The sequence below is a fragment of the Sander lucioperca genome, chromosome 18 (genome assembly GCF_008315115.2).
Source record: "Sander lucioperca isolate FBNREF2018 chromosome 18, SLUC_FBN_1.2, whole genome shotgun sequence".
Lineage (NCBI taxonomy): Eukaryota > Metazoa > Chordata > Actinopteri > Perciformes > Percidae > Sander > Sander lucioperca.
In genome coordinates, this window is record NC_050190.1 from 9,333,795 (window position 1) to 9,342,856 (window position 9,062).

The following is a 9,062-nucleotide window of genomic DNA, read 5'->3' on the forward strand; positions in this document are numbered from 1 at the left end:
CTCTGATCAGATGTTACACTAAAGATTCTTCCCTTTGTTCGGTTCGAATTGATAAACCAAAAATACATCCCACCCTTTCCCCATTCTCTGCATCTGACAATGACTTCCTCTCCCTCTGAGAAGAGTTCTACAGCAGGGGGGGCAAATTTGGGGCACACCACCAGCTGATACTCTTGCTCTCTGATAGAGGCTTTACAGATGTACCGACCTGAGTGATTTAACATTAGAGATGAAAACACCAGCGAGTAGTTTTGGTCTACTGAAGGAACAGTCTGGTTTAGTTGTCCTAGGTCAGTGGAGAACCGATTAGACCAACGTGGGGGCTGTTCATCAGTGGAGTCAGCGATACTGCACGGCAACACAGCGGTCTCTCCCACTGAGCCGTAGATTCTCTTATACAACCGTAGTCTCAACCGTACAGTGTAACTGCTAACACACTGCTGTTGGTTCATCACCAGACATCTGTAGTCTATAAAGTCTGTTTTTGTGACGTTGGAAACACAAAGAGCTGATGTGTTTGCCACCACTTGGTATCTTCCTCTAACAGTGTCCATCACTGATGTCATCTTGTCCCCAAAAACTCTGCTCCATGTTTCTTGCTCATATCTAAAGTCCCGTTTGAGCCACTGGACATCCAGATTATCAGCTGCTCCCACACATGGCAGGTCCACTGGTTCTCCAAGTCTCACTTCAATAAGTCTCACATCTATTGAAGTACAAACAGTAATAGTGAAGTTGTTCTCATGCGTCACGTTGCCCTCAGTCCAACACTCCTCTCGGTACGGGCCGGAGTCTGAATGGGTCAGGTCGAGGATGGTGTAAGAAGTATCCACATCACTGTGAAGTCGTCGTTTCAGGTGTTCAGGTACTGAGGAGTTGTTGGACCAGAGGTCAGAGGTGTTCCACAGGACAAGCTTCTCCTCACCAACAGATCTGGAGATCAGGCAGGAGGTGGTGTTCTCGGGGAGCTTGAAGGTGTAATGCTGTTTTTCCTTTTGGATGATGATGCGTTCTTGTGCATGGATGTTGTTGATGAGAGCAAACAGCAGGAAGGAGAGCTCTGTGACTGCAGCCATTCTGCTCCGAGGTCGACAAACACTGACACCACTCAGCTCATATACGCTCTACACCAACCCTCATCAGCAGCTGCTCTTTATCTGGTACACACATGACTTCTTTATCTCAGCATCAGAGGAAACTTTGCAGCATCAGCTCTCTATCCAGTAATCAATGTCCTTTACACGAATCTAAAACCACAGAGACTGACGGGTCTTCATACACACATTATTCAGAGAGGAGAGAGAGGGGGGGGATCTGTGTGTGTGTGTGTGTGTGTGTGTGTATGTTTGTGTGTGTGTGTGTCTATGTGTATGTCTGTGCGTGTGTGTCTGTGTATGTGTTTGTGTGTGTGTCTGTGTATGTGTTTGTGTGTGTGTCTGTGTATGTGTGTGTGTGTGTGTGTGTGTGCGTACAAACATTATTGTGTAAAACCAGCAATGTTCCAGCTGCAGTAGTACCTCTGATACCTTCTAATGTTGTTGGGATTAATGAGTAATCCAATAAGGTGATGGTTTTAGAGGCTGCATGCACCTTTTTTTTTAAAGATTATTTCTAGGGCTTTTCAGCCTTTAATTTTTGACAGGACAGCAGGGTGAGAAAGGGGAGAGAGAGGGGGAAGACATGCCACTGCATGCACCTTTGATCCTACTGTAACATGGAGGAAGCTTTTAGACCAAGGTCATTAAATACCAACCACTCCTAAACACTATCTCAGAGTCAGAGCGAGGCTAGAGGTGCCCTCTATTACCTTTCATATTTGGCAGCTTAGGACACACACACAGGCTGGTTGTAAAAGGGCTTCATCAGCTTGGGATGCCCAAAAAGAGGACTAAACGTCTAGCAGAGTACTGTGTTCTGTCTGCTCTCGTAGGCAGCCGCCATATATAACTTCTACCCATAAGAACAGAGGAGTATGAAGACCTGCTGTATGCTAATGGACCATGATTTAGTATATGTATTTAACTGTATCTATCATATTTATGTCCCTGTAAATTATTCTTTTCAAGTGGGCTTAAATAAATTGTTAAAATGTGTGTGTATGCGTGCGTGCGTGTGTGTGTGTGTGTGTGTGTGTGTGCTTATTTAACTATATTTGTGGGGTCCAAAAACCGGGAGTCCAGTATACTTGAGGGGTCACGACAGCTTTGTGGGGCCCAAAATGCTGGACCCCACAAGTTTAAAGGTCTGTTTGAGGGTTAAGACTTGGTTTTAGGATTAGGGTTAGAATTAGGTTATGGTTAGGATGAGGGTAAGGGTTAAGGTTAGGCATTTAGTGGCAGTGGTGTAGTGGTCCCTGGAGAAGTGGGTATACTCTCAGTTTTCACCTTTTTTTTTTTAAAGTAGTCCAGAAAAAAGCCCTGTTTTAGAAACAGTGACATGTAAGACTATGATTTAGTTTACCCAAAAATCTGTCATTTCTACTTGCTCACTATTATAAAACGATCATGACTTGATTAGGAGCAGTTTGTAGTTACTACTGGTCACACAAGCAGCCTGGATGAATGTAAAATGTATTTATCATGAGGCAAACATGGTGTTATCTCTTCTCCTCTAAATGTGCAGTCATGTTGCCACTGGCAATTTGCCAGTAGTTTAAAATAATGATTCATTTGGAAACCACCTTAAAACTTACCTCAGAATTATGTCTTCCATCAACTGGGGTGGCACACCGCCGCTTGTGTTATTTCTTCATCTGTTGTTTGGTCTGCTGCCGTTATCGTAGCCAAGTGGCACCGGCACCTGAGGATTTTTTTTGTTTTTTTTCACTGGCACCTGAGGTATTAGCGATATTTTCCTCGGCATGACCCGCCCTACTCTGCCTCTGATTGGCTCATCAGTCCTCATGCCTAAAGTTAACCAATCTAATCAGTGAAAGCAGCGAGTACCAGCCAATCAGAGGCAGAGGAGGGTGGGTCATGGCTTCACTATCCTTGAGGAAAAAATGGGCAATCTGGCTCACAGATATTACTGAATGGTGCGCATCAGGGGGGATTTAGAAGTGGGTATACGCAATGCTGACTGAAAAATAAGTAGGTATACGCCGTATACCAGCGTATACCCTGGACTACACCACTGTTTAGTGGTGATGGTTAGGGTAAGGGGCTAGGGAATGCATTATGTCAATGACGGGTCCCCACAAAGATAGTGCCACAAACCTGTGAGTGTGTGTGAGTGTGTGTGTGTGTGTGTGTGTGAGAGAGTGTGAGTGTGTGTGTGTGTGTGTGTAACTGAGAGGTTGAAACATTGGTCTTGTATTGAAAGATGTTTACGAGCCAAATAAAGGAGAATCAGTTGCTTTACATGAAAGATTTCATGATTTATATGTATGATCAGTTGGGAGTGTTTGTACTTTGTACTTTGTACTTAGAGTTTTGGAACATTGATAATATCACCATAGCAACTAAACTAACTTTATCAAACATAACTTCTTTATCTCATCATCAGAGGAAACTTTGCAGCATCAGCTCACTATCCAGTCATCAATGTCCTTTACACGAATCTAAAACCACAGAGGCTGATGGGTCTTCATACACACATTATTCAGAGAGGGGGGGTCTATGTGTATGTCTGTGTGTGTGTGTCTGTGTGTTTGTGTGCGTGTGTCTGTGTATGTTTGTTTGTGTGTGTGTCTGTGTATGTCTGTGTATGTCTGTGTGTCTGTGTGTGTCTATGTATGTCTGTGTCTCTGTGCATATGTGTGTGTGCGTCTGTGTGTCGCTCTGTGTGTGTGTGTATGTGTGTGTGTGTGCGTTTAAAGTGATGAATGAAAATTACATTTTTTAAGCGAAACAAAAAAATTTATTATTCTGCCTGTTTATCCCCTCAGCTGCATCGGAAAGTTACAGACACACAAACCTTCATCATCATCATCATCATCGTCATCATCATCATCATCATCGTTTGTTCAGAAAAACTGGAAACTGAGTTAGGAGAAAACATGTTTTATTCCCTCACTGCTGTTAGAGAATGTGTTAACCATATACACCTGTACAGTTCACAGTGTGTCTGTGTGTGTGTACAGTTCACAGTGTGTGTGTCTGTCTGTGTGTGTGTGTGTCTGCATGTGTGTGTCTGTGTGTGCGTGTGTGCATGTGTGTCTGTGTGTGTGTGTACAGTTCACAGTGTGGCTGTGTGTGTGCACGTGTCTGTGTGCGTGTGTGTGTACAGTTCAGTGTGTCTGTGTGTGTCTGCGTGTGTGTCTGTGTGCGTGTGTGTGTGTCTGCATGTGTGTGTGTGTGTGTGTGTGTGTATGTGTGTATGTGTGTGTCTGTGTGTGTGTGTGTCTGTGTGTGTGTGTGTCTGTGTGTATGTGTGTGTCTGTGTGTACAGTTCACAGTCTTCTGCTTTATTAACTTATTGCAGTTAAATGTGTGATTGTGACTCAGATTTTTAAAAGGAAATCATGTTTTTAAAATGTTTTTTAATGATGTGAACATTCACAATAAAAGTCCAAACAAGTGTACATTACATTCTTCAAAGTGATCAAACACGTCGTGGTCGTGGTCGGGGGGTGGAGTTAGGCAAAAACATTTGGGTCGCGGTCCAAACCTATCAAGGGGGGGGGAAGAGATATGTTTCCCATTAATGATATAAATGTTTGATATTTTAGTGACCTCGCAAACAGAAGAATCCCTCTTGTTCACTGCCCCCATGGACCCGCCCTGTATCCGTACCTGGCTCCGCCCATCGCATATGATCGCTACATGGCCCCGCCCCCACGACGTCATCACCATTGGCCCCTCCCCTGGCTCCGCCTCCTGTACGTGGCTGATATACGGTGCCGTTGTAGTGTTGTTAAACTAAAGTGCTGATGACTACGTCGTCCCTTTAGAGGCCAGAGTGTGATTACAGCGTGTGATTAATAACAATCAGAGAGTCTTTCGCTTGTGTTTTCATGTTATTTGTCACACATTCAAACACAACAAATCCACATTTTACTAAAAAATAAACCCCCTCTCCCTCTCCGAGCCCTTCTGTTATCGACATACATTCATTCAGTCCGGACCGAATGGCGAGCCGGTCCGGACCAAACGGCCCGTAGTTCCTGTTATGATACAAAAAATTGGGTTATATTTTCCATTTTGAAATAATTTTCTATTGATCAATTTAAAAAAAATTAGTGACAAAACGTCAAAAAAAGGGACACAAAAGTCAAAGAAACCGTTGGGAAAAAACCCACAAAAAAGTCAAAAAAAGTTGAAAAAAAAAAGTCTAAAAAGGTGATATAAACATTGAAAATAAATGACAAAAAAAACAGCATTTACTATGTGAAGATGAGAATACTGCAGTACTTTTACCACATGGAGCTGAGTGAAAAGGTAGCGTTGGGTCCAGAAGTTGAGCAGGAAACTCTCGGAGCTCTTCTGTTATCGACATTCATTCATAACAAGTGTTACGTTTTCCATTTTGAAATACATTTTCTATCGATCAATAATAGTTAGAGATGTTGAGTATATGCTACAAAAAAGCAACCAAAACTTGTCGTGTGTCTGTGTTTTTCTGTGTGTGTGTGTGCGCGTGTGAGTCTGTGTGTGTGCACGTGTGTGTGAGTATATGTGTTTCTGTGTGTGTGTCTGTTTTTTTCTGTGTGCACGCGTGTGTGTGTGTTTCTGTGTTTTTCTGTGTGTGTGTGTGTGTGTCTGTGAGTCTGTGTGTGTGTGAGTCTGTGTGTGTGTATGTGTGTGTGTGTGAGTCTGTGTGTGTGTATGTGTGTGTGTGTGTGTATATGTGTGCGTGTGTGTGTGTGTGTATATGTGTGTCTGTGTGTGTCTGTGTGTGCGTGTATGTGTGTGTGTGTCTGTGTGTGAGTCTGTGTGTGTGTGTGCGTGTGTGTGTGTCTGTGCGTGTGTCTCTGTGTGTCTGTGTGTGTGTTTCTGTTTGTGTGTGTGTTTCTGTTTGTGTGTGTGTGTGCGTGTGTGTCTGTGTGTGTGTGTCTGTGTTTGTGTGTGTGTGTTTGCGTGTGCGTGTGTTTCTGTGTGTGTGTGTCTCACGTAGAAAAGAAATCTGGAAAAAAGGCAAAACATTGAAAACAACTTTGAAAAAATGTCGAAAAGAACGTTCACAAAAACGTTTGAAAATGGCGGAAACCATCAACAAAAAAGCTGTGATGCGGACCTTTGAGTGATACGATTGAGAAGCAGTACTGTTAGTGACACAGGAAGCTTGTTTTCCTACTTATGTACACAGAGATGACAATTACTTCAAAATAAAAGCCTCCCTTTCATTGACAGAACGATGGAACAGCAGCGCTTGTTTCGTTGTACTTGTAGTACCAGGCGGGTGGAGTCTAACTGTCAGAGAACGCCTCAGCTCTCTCTGAGATGCTCTCCTGTGATTGGTCAAACTCTCTGCCTGTAAATGTACACGTATAGTGTTATTTTCTTGAGAAAAGTAAAAATTCGGAGATTAAAGTCTCGTCTGATAATTAAAAATTTCACTTTTTAGTTTGTTTGAAGGCCACAGGACAATCTGCTGTTCTTTAGGGTTTCATTGATAAGTTGTCAACTATTAAATGAACTTAATTATTCGGTTCGCGTCATTTTGAACATCTGTTAACGATACGATCTCGTCATGTAATTGATGGAAACTTTCACGTCCTAATTGGAGAATTTGCTCCGATAACGTCGGTTTGATCAGTTGGATCTGATTTTAGAAACAAATCTGTCAACAAGACGCAAACCAAACAAACGTACCGAGAACTTTTTGTCCCTTTTTCGCTTAGTGTCGGAAAAAAAGTGGAGAAAAACGTCCGAAAAAGGCGTCAAAACGTTGATAAAAAAAAGTGAAAACACAACAGTACACACAGAGATTCCAACATGACATCATGACTTGGCGTAAACATACACGCCACTTTCCTAAAGCCACGTGGCGTGTTATCTGTACGTGTTTTGAGCTGTCCACGTGGATGTCTACGCTGTATACAGCGGACGGCAGTCTGCAACGTCACAGCGTAAACATACACGCCACTTTCTAAAGCCACGTGGCGTGTTATCGCGAGACTACGGTTTAGGAAAACAAAAAAACATGACACGTGGGACCTGATCCCCGGTCTCCTGGGTGAACGTCCTGCGTTTGACCCGTCCTCCAAATGTGATGTACAAACGCGGCTTCAAACATTCATCCAAGGTTCTACAATTGCATCCTTGTTTCCTTCACTTGCTTCCCTTCCTCTTAGCGTCTTAGTCCGTCCCGCTCGAGGAAGCACGGGAGAGACGCAGCGAGGGAATCCTGCGAGGAGAGAGGAAACGATTGGGAGGAAATGTGGGTTTTTTATTTTAAAGATTATTTTTGACCAACCTCCTAACGCAGATTTTCGGCCTTTCATACTACTCGCTACGGCGTCAATTCACACGCAATCGCAAGGTATAATGTAAGTCAATGGAGGCCAAACGGCGTTGATAAACACGCTACAAAGCGAGTATGCGTCTTGATAACACGCCAATAATGGCATATGGATTGGCGCGTCATACATACACCACTTCATGACATCAGTCTGGAGATTTAGGTACTGAGATATGAGACAGGATGAATCAACTAATACATTAAAAGGAACACGCCGACTTATTGGGACTTTGTCTTATTCACCGTATCCCCCAGAGTTAGACAAGTCTATACATACCCTTCTCATCTCCGTGCGTGCTGTAACGCTGTCTGACGCACCCAGCATTAGCTTAGCTTAGCACAGATCATGCAGGTAACTGGTTCCAACTAGCCTACTGCTCCCAATAAGTGACAAAATAACGCCAACATGTTCCTATTTACATGTTGTGATTTGTAGAGTCACAGCGTGTATAAATAATGCCGTGATCACCAGTCACGTTCACTACTAACTAGCTATTCACATTGGTTTTGTTGACGGAAGTAACTGTGCTTTTCGGTGTTACGCTAATCACTCCGCCCAAGTAGCAGTGCTTCTACTTTCTGAGAATATAGTTCCCACTTAGTATACGGTTAGAATATGACTGTGTCTCATGTTACGTTGTTTTTTGTACACGCTGTGACTCTACAAATCACAACATGTAAATTGGAACATGTTGGCGTTATTTTGTCACTTATTCGGAGCAGTAGGCTAGATGGAACCAGTTACCTCCAGGATCTGTGCTAAGCTAGGCTAGTTGGAACCAGTTACCTCCAGGATCTGTGCTAAGCTAGGCTAGATGGAACCAGTTACCTCCAGGTTCTGTGCTAAGCTAGGCTAGATGGAACCAGTTATCTCCAGGTTCTGTGCTAAGCTAGGCTAGTTGGAACCAGTTACCTCCAGGATCTGTGCTAAGCTAGGCTAGATGGAACCAGTTACCTCCAGGATCTGTGCTAAGCTAGGGTAGATGGAACCAGTTACCTCCAGGATCTGTGCTAAGCTAGGGTAGATGGAACCAGTTACCTGCATGATCTGTGCTAAGCTAGGCTAGATGGAACCAGTTACCTGCATGATCTGTGCTAAGCTAGGCTAGATGGAACCAGTTACCTCCAGGATCTGTGCGAAGCTAGACTAGATGGAACCAGTTACCTCCAGGATCTGTGCTAAGCTAGGCTAGATGGAACCAGTTACCTGCATGATCTGTGCTAAGCTAGGCTAGATGGAACCAGTTACCTGCATGATCTGTGCTAAGCTAGGCTAGATGGAACCAGTTACCTCCAGGATCTGTGCTAAGCTAGGCTACTGGTGGAGCCGTCAGACAGAGTTACAACACGCACGGAGATGAGAAGGGTATGTATGGACTTGTCTAACTCTGGGGGTTACGGGGAATAAGTTAAAGTCCCAATAAATTCCTTTAATCTCCAAATTTTCTGATAATCCATTAATCAGTTTGAGTCATTTTTTATGATAAAACAGGTCAACTTGTGTGATTCCAGCTCCTTAAATATGAATATTTTCTAGTGTCTTCTCTCCTCGGGGACAGGCCACTGAATGTTCTTGAGTTGTGGACAGAACAAGACATTTGAGGACGTCATCTTTGACTTTTTGGGGAACTCTGATCCACATTTTTAGCGACCAAACTACT

General features: G+C 43.5%; 1 protein-coding gene and 1 long non-coding RNA gene across 4 annotated transcripts in view; one reads left to right on the top strand and one right to left on the bottom strand.

The window, feature by feature from the left end:
- The first annotated feature begins 553 nt into the window (after window positions 1–553).
- The window catches only part of LOC116053570, a 10,095-nt gene continuing 1,586 nt past the window's right edge, over window positions 554–9,062 (top strand). Inside the window, exons 1-2 of the long non-coding RNA XR_004105877.1 lie at window positions 554–825; window positions 8,237–8,241. This is a non-coding gene — a long non-coding RNA (uncharacterized LOC116053570). The remainder of the gene's footprint in view (window positions 826–8,236; window positions 8,242–9,062) is intronic.
- Window positions 8,728–9,062, bottom strand: part of heatr5a (HEAT repeat containing 5a) — a 61,523-nt gene continuing 61,188 nt past the window's right edge. For all 3 annotated transcript variants that reach the window (XM_035994443.1, XM_031304652.2, XM_035994442.1), the window contains one exon: window positions 8,728–9,062. This exon is cut by the window's right edge and continues 342 nt beyond it. The gene's annotated coding sequence lies outside the window, so the exon portion shown is untranslated.